Source organism: Salmo salar, chromosome 02 (assembly GCF_965601325.2).
Source record: "Salmo salar chromosome 02, fSalSal1, whole genome shotgun sequence".
Taxonomy (NCBI): domain Eukaryota; kingdom Metazoa; phylum Chordata; class Actinopteri; order Salmoniformes; family Salmonidae; genus Salmo; species Salmo salar.
Window position 1 is genome coordinate 36125092 of NC_138292.1, and position 15514 is coordinate 36140605.

At 42.6% G+C, this 15514-nt stretch overlaps 1 long non-coding RNA gene across 1 annotated transcript; it reads right to left on the reverse strand.

The window, feature by feature from the left end:
* Positions 1-327: 327 nt before the first annotated feature.
* Positions 328-15235, reverse strand: LOC106580741 (uncharacterized). The gene is made up of 3 exons (XR_001322961.3): positions 14956-15235; positions 6305-6550; positions 328-2776 (listed from the first exon to the last, which is right to left on the reverse strand). It is a non-coding gene; the product is annotated as an uncharacterized LOC106580741 (long non-coding RNA).
* Between the last annotated feature and the right edge of the window lie 279 nt (positions 15236-15514).

Below are 15514 nucleotides of genomic sequence, written 5' to 3' on the forward strand. Positions count from 1 at the left end.
TTATGGATTGCGTTTACAAAAAAATCCATCTCAACCATGTATTGAATTGGAATTGTTTGAAGATTTGACTTTTTATCACAACTATTATGACGGTTATTGTGATCTCAAATAGCTCAACACTAAACGTATAAAATCCTTAATCCTGTGGAATTTGGCAATAGAATCTTCCAATCCTGGCTCTGAGTTATCAGTAAATCTGCTAACCGCTTCAAATTAGGGCAAGTATGTCTTGTGATATACTGTCAGTGATTTATTGGTGGGTCTTCCACCTTCTCTTTCTTACATGCCAATAGATTCATGAAGATGGACAGAAATAGAACAAAACTGTTGTTTTCTGTTTGTTTTCAATGTAAACTTTTATTACTAATCCATGACAGGACACAGTTTGTTTTTCATACAAAGGCACGTGGTTCATTCAGTGCAATCTAGCATTACATAATACACACTAGATTGCATAACACAAACAACATCGGTTGCTTAAAAATATCTGAATAGACATTTCATCTCGGTGCAAAACAAAACAAGAAACATATAATTATTTAATCATTTCAGCGACCACAATTTGTTGATTGTATGTGAATAGACTGGTTTTAGCCATCCCTCAAGTGACTTTTAGTTACGGATTAAAAATGTTTTTCAATTTCAAGCTTATCCAGGCAGATGTAATAATATAGCATTGTGATGCTCAAAATTATCAAAAAAATACATTTACAAAATCAGACCAAGATAGTCTCCTTCAACTCAATTGCACAAGCGCTGAATAGATTGTTAAAATGAATATTAAAAGATTTGCATACATTATCAATTGGAATAGAAATGTGCCACTTCCTGAAAATGTATATAAAACAAACTAGTCTATGATAGTGCTTGCATCATTGCATTTGCTTGCGTGTGTGTGCGTGTGTGTGTCTGTGCGATAATGTCAAGGACAGGAAATGAAGGAAGCCTTTGAATTCTCTGTATTTATCATGTCTTACTCTAAAGTACCTTGTATTACTCTGACGTGCTTTGCTAGGGAAAGCCAGGCTACTGCATTCAAAGCCTACTTGGAAAGCTTTAGTGGTTTAGAATGTTCTGTCCGTGCAGCCTAGCTTACTCCCTATAAACCGCACTCCTGATCAAACAGAGCTCTGCCATCAAGAATATTAGATGTGTAATTCCTACACTGATTTGCGCTGGCAGAGGCTTAGGGCCAGCATATTCAACTCTGTTATTGAAAAATTCAAACTAAAATGTCTCTCCAAAATTTGTTTTCTAAATCAAATGTGTTATGTTCATCTGTAATGTCTAACTTTCTCTCTAATGTTCTCTCTCTCTCTCTCTCTTTCACACACACACACACACACAAACACACACACACACACACAAAAAAACAATCTACATGGTGAGAGAAAACTGAACAAACAGTGTAATATTTCATGAGATTGTTCGCCCAAAAATAATTCAGTTGAAGGCTTGCCCAATATATTTGGTAGCAGGCCAAAAACAGTTGCATAGAGTATAAAGACAACAGCTCTCCCATTCGCCTGTGTGTCATATGACACACGGAGCCGTCCAATTGCAGTGCAGTATTCTTCACTGCTGCCGTGGGTCTCACATTCATGTGTCTGTCAGTCATAGCAACTAGTAAGCAATAAAATATAAACACAAAAATGGGCAAAAATTCTAACCAATATGATCTAGGTAGGTCTATGTTATTTATACAGCTTGTTATACAACATTCCCATGAAACACCATGGACTCTATTTATACATTGTTATTTACTTTAAATTAAAGTAGTAGTAGTAGTAGTAGTAGTAGTAAAGTGCTCTATGCTATTATATAAATGTTTGCACCTAAGAATCTGTATTGCAAGGAACATTTCCTCACATGTAACACACACTGAGTGTACAAAACATTTAAGGACACCTTCCTACTATTGAGTTGCAGCCTCAACTCGTCGGGGCGTGGACTCTACAAGGTGTTGAAAAGCATTCAACAGGGATGCTGGCCCATGTTGACTCCAATACTTCCCACCGTTGTGTCAAGTTGGCTGGATGTCCTTTGGCTGGTGGACCATTCTTGATACACACGGGGAACTGTTGAGCGTGAAAAACCCAGTAGTGTTGCAGTTCTTGACACAAACCGGTGTGCCTGGTACCTATTATCATACCCCATTCAAAGGCACTTACATTTTTTTGTCTTGCCCATTCACCCTCTGAATGGCACACACACAATCCACGTCTCAATTGTCTCAAGGCTTAAAAATCCTTCTTTAACCTGTCTCCTTCCCTTCATCTACACTGATTGAAGTGGATTTAACAAGTGACATCATAAAGGGATCATAGTATTCACCTGGATTCACCTGGTCAGTCTATGTCATGGAAAGAGCATGTGTTCTTAATGTTTTGGACACTCAGTGTAGATGTTATTGAGGCTGCAAGCAAATACTGTAGGTACACTGCACATGCCATGTCTCTCATTCATAGCACAGTGTATCCAAGAATCAGTGCTTCTCTGTTCATCTTGGATCCTGAGATATTTGCTCTTGTTTTCCACACCACCACACCACTTTCTTATTGGCTTAATGAAAGGAAAGAAAACCAATCCTGATTGGCCCTTGTTGGATATGTTAGGGCACAAGTCGGAGTGTAGTGGGTGAACATTGTTGTAATGGGCCTGTTCCATTGCAAATACTAGGGATGGGTTGGTAGTTTGTGGGCAACTTCTCTTCTCCCAATGGATTACTGTTTGCTGTCATTTCTGCCCTCTTTCAGTGTTCTGGACAATTATTTGCCTGGAGGGAAAAACAGATAGTATGTTAGAAGCAGGGGTTGGGATGCAAATTATTTTCCAATCATTCTTAACTGAACCCCAATATTTTTTGTTCCGTTCCAGTGAAAATAGCGATTCTGTTCCGGAAACATGAGAGATGACTTTCGTTCCCAGTTCTGTTTCCATTCTTGGACATGTTTTGTTATTTTCTGGTTTTCGGTTCTGTTCCCTGAACCGGTTCCAACCACTGGTTAAAAAATCACGATAAATAAAACAAACTCACAATAAAGCCAGTACATTATGTGTTAAAATCTTTTCTAGTGAACGGACAGTCTCTTTCATATAACAAAAACCATCAGGGAGTTTCTGACAAGTGGCCTTAGGTGCGCCTGGTCTGGTTTTAGCTGAGGTAAGCCCGGCTCTGTGTGCCGGGCGCAGACTGCCAGCTAGCCAAGTGGATTGAGGGTGAAGTTGAAAGCCACTGTCGGGAGCCTGGTACGCTACGGGGCCATAATGCAAAGAGGAAGCATGTGACACACCCTAAGCTGTAGGAGCTGAGCCTGAGGGACTTCTGAGATCTGGGGGCCCTTTTATTTTAAAGCCACTCAGACAAGCAACTTAAAATCTTACACAAGGGTCATAGAGTACATAGAGAACCAGCCATGATGTTTGCGGTTTTCTGGGTTCAAAACTACAATGGGTAGAGCCAGCATGCTAACTAGCTAGCATCATGTTAGCCATATTAGCTATTAGCTAGAATTATGTTAGCCATATTAGCTATTAGCCAGAATCATGTTAGCCATGCCAGCTAGCATCTTGATAGCAGTTTAAACTGTACTGTATGTCAATGGGCTAACTACAAGTCAAGGAAGGACATTTCTAATTAAACGTAAAATGTAACAGAAGTGGTGTCACAAAAGGGGTTTAGGGTATTGGTGTCGGTTTGAGTTATTGGGAATCATGGTCTTGTTTTTGTTGAGTGGCCTACGGTGAATGAGCTAGTTAATGGTAAATTTACAACCACAGCATGTGGGCCAATAAAACCAGGGGGACAGGGGGACATAGAGGACGATGAGAATGATTGTGAGAGGAGGAGAGAAAGCGAAAGCGGGGGAGAGAGTAGAGTGGAGGACTCTGGTAATTAAGAGTCTAAGGGAGTGTGAGAGGGGGCACACACTGCTCAGAGCAAACTTTGTGCACAGAATCCTCACTCTTATTTATGCACCCTGTCTATTCTCCTTCCCTTCTACCCTTTATCTTCTTCCTGGCCTTTCCTCTCTCTCCATTCACTTGTCTCTCCCTCTGAATGAATAGTCACAGCGCTATGGTGTCCCCCCCACCAACACCAACACCCCCACCCTACACCCCTTAAACTCCACCTCTAGCTCAGTCTTGAATAGGGAGTCGAATTGAGCAAACAGTCAGCCTGTCAGCTCAATAGGAGGTCTGGCCGTGAACTTCAAGTCCTTCCCAGGCCCCCAGCGTCACATTGGGGAGAGAGGCAAGGAGTGGGGAGGGAGGTGCGGGGTTGGGAGGCTGTGGGGAGACAGGAGGGAGGGGGTGAGTGAGTGGGAGCCACAGACACAGCCAGACTTTAGGGGGCCCCTACGTGCCAATATTGGGGGGACCTCTGCCTGCCACAAAAGTTCCCAAGACTGGAGCTTTCACTGGAGCTATGGGGGAGGGTGCTCCAGGTCCCAGCTGCCTCCCCCCCACCCCCTAGTCTAGGCAGGAGGGGTGTGTGCAGACGGGACAGTGTCTGCCCCTGCCCAAACTCCAGCCCTCCAGACCCGCACACTCAGACGCAAGCTGCTGACTGTGCCCACCCACCCCCTCGACTCGCCTCGCTCCCAACCCGCACAGGCCACACATCATCTCATTACCCAACGCCAGCCACTCCACTGTCTACTGTTTGTATTGTTTTGGGCTCTGCATAATTTACACAGTAAATTGAGAATGGCCCTGGCCCCTGCTCAATCTACCACCTGTTTACAGAGACTGCCCGTGATTAGTGGCTTTGCATTAGATTAGACACTGTTACTACTAAGGCTCTCATGCGATGTTTTGTTAGACTGGCTCCCCAACATAGAAACTTAGACAAAACAACTTTAATTAAAAACTGCTAACAGCTAATGATCTGATGAAGCTCCAATGTGAATGTGGTGGTTTTGTCAGGATTTTCTTCTCTCTCCACATTTGGCTTAATCAGATGCTATAATTTATTTTAATATCCTTAATAAATTCATTATGTCTAGTCCTAACAGCAATGTCTCTGTAGACCTCATGCAGCGGAATACCTTGGCGGGATTGGCGACGAGACAGACTTAATAGCACTCTAGTGTTTCACCACCCATATGCATGGGTAGTAACTCAGTAGCCTATCCATTAGCAATGCTATGGCACCGTACAGTATCTTAGCGATAGCACTGTCTCGACCTCCAGTACGCAGACACAAACAAAGGGAGTTCTCTCCGTGTGGCACGGACAATGGCACACATTGTTTACCGGCTGCCTTATTTAAACGGGCCCAGCCGACTCTAATTGGTGTTTTGGTTATTAAGCGGTTTTTAAACTTGCAGCTCCCTGCTCAGAATAAAGGAGGGCTACAACAAGCTTGCTTAGGAGAACAATACACGACTTGTCTCAGCACCAGCTCCCCCAAAACCTCACCCCCCAACACAAAGACAGCTTTCCTCTACTGAGACCTCGCTATCATACTCTCATTCGGCCTCTGCCTCTCTCGCTCCCTCTCTCTGTCTCTCAACCACACTCACTCTCTCCTGGTCCCTTTCGCTATGTGTTGGTGTTGTACTGCAGTGGCTGTCTGAGTAGCGTACACTGACTCGTGGACGTCACCGTTTTGTCCTTTAAAGATATGCTCTGAGCTGCTTTTAGAATTTTTAAGTAAACAGTCATTAGCGTAAATCTTTACATGTCAGCAAATCAGGATAATTAATTACAAAAAAGGAATGATAAGACTTTGTAAAAATAAATATTGCAAAAAGCATACTGTGTCTTTGATTACTAATGATAATAAGAATAGTGATGATATAATATAGCCCTAGCTAATATTCGTTAATAGTCTCTGGGTGTAACTATCTAATATAATATGCTAAATTTGGAACATTCATGTCTCGGTTATTCTGACCAGGGAATACGGCCCGCGTATTTCAACCAAAATGGCAGCCGCCGCCATGTCGGGCATGTGTGTGAAGGGGATGGCACAACAATTCCCAAACGGGAAGAAAACTGGGCTGTTCAGAGCACAGATGCCCACTGAATGCCTGAGAGAGAGCAAGAGCGAGGAGGGATTTAATGCAAGCACACACACAAAAACCCCAGCCTTCCTCCCCCCTCCATCAACGCGTCTCGTGATTTCTGCAATTAGCAAACACATCTGAGGTGCTTAAAGGCAAGGCCAGCCTGGCAGAGGGAGGGAGCGAGAGAAAAGGGAGGGTCCGGAGGAGGAGGAAAGGATGGGGTGATGGTGGCGGTGGTGGTGTTATGGAGGCGTGATGCAGCATGGCGGGCGCAGGGCTGTTGTTGTTACCTGCTCTCTATGGTCCTCACTTCCATTTCATGCCAGCGTGCGTCGTCCTAAGATGGTGGCGTGGGCTGCGTCTCGCGGTACAGGAGAATGGGGAATGCAGCTGAGGATGAAGCGAGGGAGGGGAGGAGGGGAGAGGCGATACGGAGGAGGGCGAGAAGAGGGAGTCAGAGTCAACAGCAACCTCTCCTCCTCTCCCTGTTTTTCAGCTTCATTTTGCCAGCATTCTGTCATGGTGGTGTTGGTAGTCTGCACAAAAAATAAGAATAGGGAAAAAGATGAGGCAAAAAGAGAAAATGTGAGTATGCAGTTTAACCAGCCGAGATACACATACATGCATATGTACGTATACACACGCACCCACACACACACCTTTTCATGTCTTTTCTCATGGTACAGTGTGCCCCTGAGCATGCAAATGACTTTCATTATGCAAATGCATGCAAATCAGATCCAACCATCTGAGAATCAAGACTGGGAAGAAAAAAATAGACACAGAGATTGAATGAAAGAATGAAAGAGAAAAAGAACATGGGGAAAATCCTTTTGAGTGGCAGGAGGCGGTAAGTTAGGTAAATGGTATGTGGAGGAACAACAGTGGCCCCAATTGGACAAACAAGATTACCTTTTGTATTATAAAGATTTCTTATCTTTTTTCTGACTGCACTGTATTTTAACATCATACTTGATATCATACAAGTTTCATATGAAGTTAAGTTCAGACTCACATCATCTGCAATAGTAAGAAAAGAGATTGCTCCAGCTAACGCAGGCTTTTCAGCCATTCCACAATAAATGTCTTTACTTTCATTCAAGGACGCAACAAGAACTTGAGCTCTGTTATGGAAAAAACACATGAATTTCACATGTGATCATGTGATCTTATGTGAAGTTAATGTGATAATGTGACAACATGTAAAAGCAACATGTGAAAACATGAAGCTACACGCGCAAAAACATGATCTCGTGAAAGAAATATGACAACATGAGGATGCAACATTTTTACATTTATGAACATTTTTCACATGTGAAACTGCTTATTTCACATGTTGCTTTTACTGCAAATCACGTGAGGTGAAAACTTTCTTCTCCACACGTGAAAAAGTGGTGTTAACATGTGAACTCTAAATGTAATACATGTGAACATATTGTTTCACATATGAATAACTAATCTCACGTGTCTCTGTTCATGTTTTTTTTGTAAGAGAAGTAATGAAATAATATTGGAGTTTTAAGGTAAGCGGTACGCTGTTCAGCTAAAATAGTGTAATACTGTATATTTAATCGATATGATTACATTTGATCACTTAGTGCTGACTTTTCAATATGACGCACCTGGGATTTGAAATCACACTCTCTATATTTGGAGTACGCTGATCTTTCTGCTGTGTCACAAAGTCTGTAGTATTCTCAGAAGTCCTCTACAGATTAATTACCTACAATGCATCTCTGCAATTAACTAAAGAGTGCCATCTGCGCTGCTATTTTAGTTCTAAATTAATCTGACTATGATCTCATCATTGATTTCCTTTACTTATTTCATCAATTTGGGGGTTTTCTATATAGTTGTCTAATGTTGGTGGGGCATATTATTTACTTACTCCTGAATCACAATGATAAATATAATAGTAATTATTGTGTGTGTTTTTTTTTAATAACAAAGCTGTGATTTACTTTGAAGTCCAAAGTGTAGGAATAGAGGTAAAATCAGTTATTGACACAGACGTGGTGGCGTAGCAGGAAGATCGTACGTAATGTCTTGAACCAAGAGGTGGTGAGTTCATATCACAGGTGAGGACATAAATAAACATAAACAATGTAATCATGTGTGTCAAATATGTCATTTCAAAACACTGTGACTGTGGGACATTTTGTTTGCGGGGCATGATCTATGTAATCATGTGAAATAACCCAAAATGTACTGTATGTCCTACCAAAACCACATTAAAGGTTATGTGAAAATATAATATAATACAGTGGGAGAAAGGCTGTGACCTAGAAGGGGATTGTTGTCCAAAATATGCTGTTGGAGTCCCAGATGGTTTGCTGTATGAGATCAAGTGTTGTGAAACTTCATTATAACAAAAACAACAATGCTACAGTATCAACATGCTAGGTTGATGAAGAGGTTGCTGGAGATATTGTATCAACATGCTAGGTTGATGAAGAGGTTGCTGGAGATATTGTATCAACATGCTAGGTTGATGAAGAGGTTGCTGGAGATATTGTATCAACATGCTAGGTTGATGAAGAGGTTGCTGGAGATATTGTATCAACATGCTAGGTTGATGAAGAGGTTGCTGGAGATATTGTATCAACATGCTAGGTTGATGAAGAGGTTGCTGGAGATATTGTATCAACATGCTAGGTTGATGAAGAGGTTGCTGGAGATATTGTATCAACATGCTAGGTTGATGAAGAGGTTGCTGGAGATATTGTATCAACATGCTAGGTTGATGAAGAGGTTGCTGGAGATATTGTATCAACATGCTAGGTTGATGAAGAGGTTGCTGGAGATATTGTATCAACATAATAGGTTGATGAAGAGGTTGCTGGAGATATTGTATCAACATGCTAGGTTGATGAAGAGGTTGCTGGAGATATTGTATCAACATGCTAGGTTGATGAAGAGGTTGCTGGAGATATTTTTATCAACATGATAGGTTGATGAAGAGGTTGCTGGAGATATTGTATCAACATGATAGGTTGATGAAGAGGTTGCTGGAGATATTGTATCAACATGCTAGGTTGATGAAGAGGTTGCTGGAGATATTGTATCAACATGCTAGGTTGATGAAGAGGTTGCTGGAGATATTGTATCAACATGCTAGGTTGATGAAGAGGTTGCTGGAGATATTTTTATCAACATGATAGGTTGATGAAGAGGTTGCTGGAGCTATTGTATCAACATGCTAGGTTGATGAAGAGGTTGCTGGAGATATTATGTTAGCCTTCACATTCTTTTAGCACAAAATAGTCAAGCATTTTGTAGTGGTGCTTTTCCATGTCATTCTCCAGCCAAGCTACACATGCAAGTAACCCAAGAGCTACAAACTAACTCCACCAATCTGGGTTGGAATCTACTAACTAGCTACCAGCCTAGCCTATACATGACATTTGGTGAACCAACGAAGAGAGCAGACTAATCGAGGAGGAGAGAGCTGCTGTCTGTTTTCACTCTCAGGCTAGAGGAAGGAGGAAGCTTTTGTTTCAGGGTACCAGTAGGGAGGCACAATTTTGTAGGCTGTAATGGGGGAGTAGGGATAGGGGTGAAGGGAAGGGCCTTGGAGTATGAGACAGTAGGTTAGGAGGAAGGGAGGGGCAATAGTAGAGGGGGTGGGGTACCACTGAATGGTGGCAAACCTCTCCTAATTGGCACTTGACATTTTTCTGCCATTGGCACTAAAGTGGGCCTGCTTTCAAACCCGCTCCGAGTCCTTGTTGGAAAAGTGCCATATGCAAATATGGCGAATGGGCTCCATTATGAAGCCTCTGATATTAACAGCTCGGGGAACAATGAAATTGTGTGCTTACTCTGGACTCGTAGGTGTGTGAGCGAGAACAAGACAATGGCTGCCAAAGCAGCTTTGGTCTGAACAGCCCCTTCACATAACGTTCTGACAAGTCATTTCACCAGAATGGCCTTCTGTGGACTGGGGCTCTGTCAGGCTCTGTCCAAAATCTTTGTTCAAGACTGAAATAGTTTGTTTCAGTTTGTGCAATATTTGCCAAACTTCTGAAAATGTAATATTTATCTTTTTGTTGAGAGGCTCTTTTTCCTAAATGTTAAAATATACAGAAGATTATTAGCTTTTTCAAAAAATGCATCCTATGTTAAAGCATTTCCAGTGGAGCACATTGTTCTAAATTCTAGAATGTATAGTGTTCTGTAATCCTTCTGATATTTCTCTATTTGGATTGTTTACCCTTCACTAGTTCCCTGGGGCAACAGTGGAGGGAGATCTAAACATAACTCCTGTCTCCCTTTGGAGACTTCTTGGCAAATCAATGATGAATTGTAGCAAAACTGAGAAGCATTTTCAAAGACCGAGAAATGATAAGAGACTGATCTTGGACAGCTAGGCCAAACAAACTCCCAGCACTAACTTCCAAGAGGAAACATATAAAGCAGATTGTCAAAGGCCATAAAGCAGTTCCATCTTTATCTCCACACAAGTCGAAACTGTCAGGGAGGAAACAGAACAACGGGTCCAACAATAGCACCCAACTCCGGTGTGGTCCGAAACACACCTGTTACTGCTAAGTTACCAAACTTGATCTCCTTTGTCTGGGTGGGCCCATTGACTTCTGTAAACGCCTGAAATACATGAATTTCTCTGTGAGCGACAGGGAGGCGGGGGCCACTTTAGAAATGGCAAAGTCTGCCCCTCTGTACCAGCCCAACAGTGAAGCCATTTTCCAAACTCTGTTGGTGTGTTCTGTTGAGAGAAAGGGAGGCAGAGAAAAGGGGTAAGAATCACTGGGCCTTTTTCAGAAACCCATCTGGCTGCTAGGACCCGAGGTGCTGAAATGGTGGTAAAGGAGCCAGGCCATTGTCTCACCTGTGACAAGTGGACTAGCTCTATTGACTGTAAAGTCTACTGGTGTGGGGCCGCCAGGGCCCAGCCACAATGCCTGTTTTTCTACTTGACACTTGGAGTCTAAATCTGCTTGCCGAGTGCCTGAAAGCTTAGACAAATCCAGCAAACCCTCCCTCTGCCTCGCTTCCTTTCTCCTCTCCCTCCCTCCATCCTTTCTCTATCCCCCTCTCTCTTTCCCTCCCTCCACTCCAGACAGGGCTACAGTAGAGTCCTTGAGGTTTTGTGGAACTCCTGTTTTTGTGTCATTTTCAGGCAGGCAGTGCTAAGGCCGTCTTTCCTCTGGGGTAGGGTTGCAAAATTCCAGGAACTTTCAATGAATTCCCTGGTGTTCCAGAAATCCTGGTTTTGCAACTGTACTCTAGGGTCCCTAGTGTGGACTGTTATTGATATGACTGTGCCACACGCAGTTATCCCCCTTATCGCCACCAACAAAACAGCTGCACCAGTGCACACATCTTCATGGGCATCTGTTACTGACATCATATAATCTTTTCTTGAAATAGTATTCATGTTTATCATACAGTGAGGGAAAAAAGTATTTGATCCCCTGCTGATTTTGTTCGTTTGCCCACTGACAAAGAAATGATCAGTCTATAATTTTAATGGTAGGTTTATTTGAACAGTGAGAGACAGAATAACAACAAAATAATCCAGAAAAACGCATGTCAAAAATGTTATAAATTATTTGCATTTTAATGAGGGAAATACGTATTTGACCCCCTCTCAATCAGAAAGATTTCTGGCTCCCAGGTGTCTTTTATACAGGTAACAAACTGAGATTAGGAGCACACACTTAAAGAGAGTGCTCTTAATCTCAGCTTGTTACCTGTATAAAAGACACCTGTCCACAGAAGCAATCAATCAATCAGATTCCAAACTCTCCACCATGGCCAAGACCAAAGAGCTCTTCAAGGATGTCAGGGACAAAATTGTAGACCTACACAAGGCTGGAATGGGCTACAAGACTATCGCCAAGCAGCTTGGTAAGAAGGTGACAACAGTTGGTGCGATTATTCGCAAATGAAAGAAACACAAAAGAACTGTCAATCTCCCTCGGCCTGGGGCTCCATGCAAGATCTCACCTCGTGGAGTTGCAATGATCATGAGAACGGTGAGGAATCAGCCCAGAACTACATGGGAGGATCTTGTCAATGATCTCAAGGCAGCTGGGACCATAGTCACCAAGAAAACAACTGGTAACACACTACGGCGTGAAGGACTGAAATCCTGCAGCGCCCGCAAGGTCCCCCTGCTCAAGAAAGCTATATACATGCCCGTCTGAAGTTTGCCAATGAACATCTGAATGATTCAGAGGACAACTGGGTGAAAGGGTTGTGGTCAGATGAGACCAAAATGGAGCTCTTTGGAATCAACTCAACTCGTCGTATTTGGAGGAGGAGGAATGCTGCCTATGACCCCAAGAACACCATCCCCGCCGTCAAACATGGAGGTGGAAACATTATGCTTTGTGGGTGTTTTTCTGCTAAGGGGACAGGACAACGTCACCGCATCAAAGGGACGATGAACGGGGCCATGTACCGTCAAATCTTGGGTGAGAACCTCCTTCCCTCAGCCAGGGCATTGAAAATGGGTCGTGGATAGGTATTCCAGCATGACAATGACCCAAAACACACAGCCAAGGCAACAAAGGAGTGGCTCAAGAAGAAGCACGTTAAGGTCCTGGAGTGGCCTAGCCAGTCTCCAGATCTTAATCCCATAGAAAATCTATGGAGGGAGCTGAAGGTTGGAGTTGCCAAACGAAAGCCCCGAAACCTTAATGACTTGGAGAAGATCTGCAAAGAGGAGTGGGACAAAATCCCTCCTGAGATGTGTGCAAACCTGGTGGCCAACTACAAGAAACGTCTGACCTCTGTGATTGCCAACAAGGGTTTTGCCACCAAGTACCAAGTTATGTTTTGCAGAGGGGTCAAATACTTATTTCCCTCATTAAAATGCAAATCAATTTATAACATTTTTGACATGCGTTTTTCTGGATTTTTTTGTTGTTATTCTGTCTCTCACTGTTCAAATAAACCTACCATTAAATTTATAGACTGATCATTTCTTTGTCAGTGGGCAAATGTACAAAATCAGCAGGGGATCAAATACTTTTTCCCCCTCACTGTACAAACTGTAGCTAATTGGAGAGAAGAAAAAAAAAATTCTGCCTGAAAAAGAAATACAAACTGATGTCAGAAAGCTAATCTAACTTTGCTGAAATCTCTACCTAGAAATGTTGTCAATCAATCAAATTTTACTTGCATAACACTTTGTAAAAGCCAATTTGTCACATTAACAGCCACAACGGCATGCATATAGCTATACAACCACAGATAACAGCCAAGAACAGTCGTTGGGGCCTTGTTCCAGTTTCCCTGGATTCTTCCGTTGGTAATGACAGTAGCTAGGGAAAACAGACAAAGAGCCAGGTACCACTGTGCCACCGGAGGAGGTGACATCACCGCCTGTCACTTCCTGTCAAGGCCCTCGTCTCTCTCGCTCCCTGGCTGAGCCCTGAGCTCAAATGTCACACTCAGCATCTGCAATGCAGCAGGCAGGGACCGCTGCACAACCCGCTAAGATTGACATTGTGAGTGTTGTTGCTATACAAACGCTCCAACAGGAGTTTCAGTCTAGTCCAACTTGCCATATTGGAGTCAATATTGTGTTTGTTATCAAACGAGAATTCAAATGTATAAATTTAGCCGAGTGCATGTGATTGAAACCCTGTTTAGGCCATTGATCACCATATGAATAACATGTTTTTCAAACATACTAGTGCTATAGTATACAATTTACTCTCCAATTTCTCTGTAATGTCTTGAAGCTATGGAAGGCTGATTTGGCCAAAAGACAGAAAAATCATACTAGAGGCTTCACTCGACATGATTCTTTTTCTAGTTGAAAAGAAATCAACGTCATTGCCTTGATGGCTGATTGAAGGTGTGAAGATCTGATTGACCAATTACTCCCCACTATGGGCTGAGGCCCAGATTGTTCCCTCTCTCATGGCTCTGTCACTGGGGGCAGTTTCTGGTTGATTGCCCTCGGACCACTCCCCCACAGAGCCCCACACAGTGGCATTCAACAAGATCCATCAGGCCTTTCCACATGGTAGGAGCTCATGCAATGGAGGCTACGCCATGGCACATTCACAACCAAGCCAACTGTCACCTTAAATCAAACACCCAAACAAAACCAAAATCAAACTCCTTCCCATATGAAAGAAAGAGGGGGAGAAATCAAATAAACAACCGTCTAGCTTAACAAAACTGGCCTCAAACAAATCTGTCCATTCGACTATGCGCTGGCAGGGGACATGATCATGGGATTAACTTAAAAAGTCCATTGTAAACTTCCACAATCCAAATAACGTATGACATTAGAGGCTATAATCAGCAACCATACTTTCTATTCATTTCACCTGTTTTCCAACAGCCTTAACTAAAAACCCATTAGCCGAGTACAGAATTGCTACAATGGTAGGATGGTGTTACTTGCAGCTACTGACTGGCCAATTTGTTAAGCATTTCGGCAAAGTCCGCAGTCAGCACCATTCAGGTTGGTGTTGGTTATTTGGGACCTGCCCACCACTGCTGGCCATGTGATTGGAAGGATAAGCTACTGCATGCAGCCCCACACAGAGGGATCGGGGGCTTATTAGATTACAAGGGCTCCTGTTGGACCAACCAGCTTGCGAGGGACCAATGCCACCGGCCATGTGCAAATATGAGGAAATATGTGTATGGCATTGTGTATAACTCATTATTTTTAGAGATCAATCTCAAAGCGATCAGGATTTCCCAACTATATGGCTCAGGGGAAAATCTCAATGCCTCAAAAATGTGAATACTCAAAGACGTAAATTGATAAGAAACTCAACAAATACTCAAACTCTCAAATCTACTGCTAAAATTCTCAAAGGCAATTGTGATATATTTCACGCAATAACAGAGACCAGATAGTTGTAATTGTCAAGCTGAGTTAAAAAGACACACACATGTACACATACACACATAAACCTGTGTAATTGGATGACATCACACGACTTACTTGACTTTTTCTTCTGCTCCCGTGTCCTATGATGTCGGCCATGTTCGTTGCTTGTTTTGCTGTGAATGGTAGAATGGGGTGGTGCGGCATGGGGGATATGTGTTGGGGATCTTGATGCCTTTCAGGAGCGTAATGGGATTCTTGTTACTTTCGGTTATCTAGCTTTATGAAGAATGTACATCACTCATACAGCTAGATAACCAAAGATAACAACCAACCCCTAAGGCTGCCCATCCTCTTGTGCCACAGGTGATACGCACAGGCCAGATTCTGACCTATAATCAGGAAAAAGACAGTATAAACAATCAGAAAAATTAAGACTTGAATTTCCCTTTTCAAACTTAAGTGCACAGTGAGTAAACTGTAGCAGTTCTATAGAGGTCTGGTCACGTTCATGCAGTACCTAAAATGTAAGAAATGCTGATTATTTTAAATTAATCAACTTTAATCAAATGTGTACTAACAGTTCACAAACATACCAGAACCTCCTGACCCTCTGCTTAAAGTACTCATCAGCAATTGGCCACTTACTAACTGTAACATTTCCCTGCCAATCCAC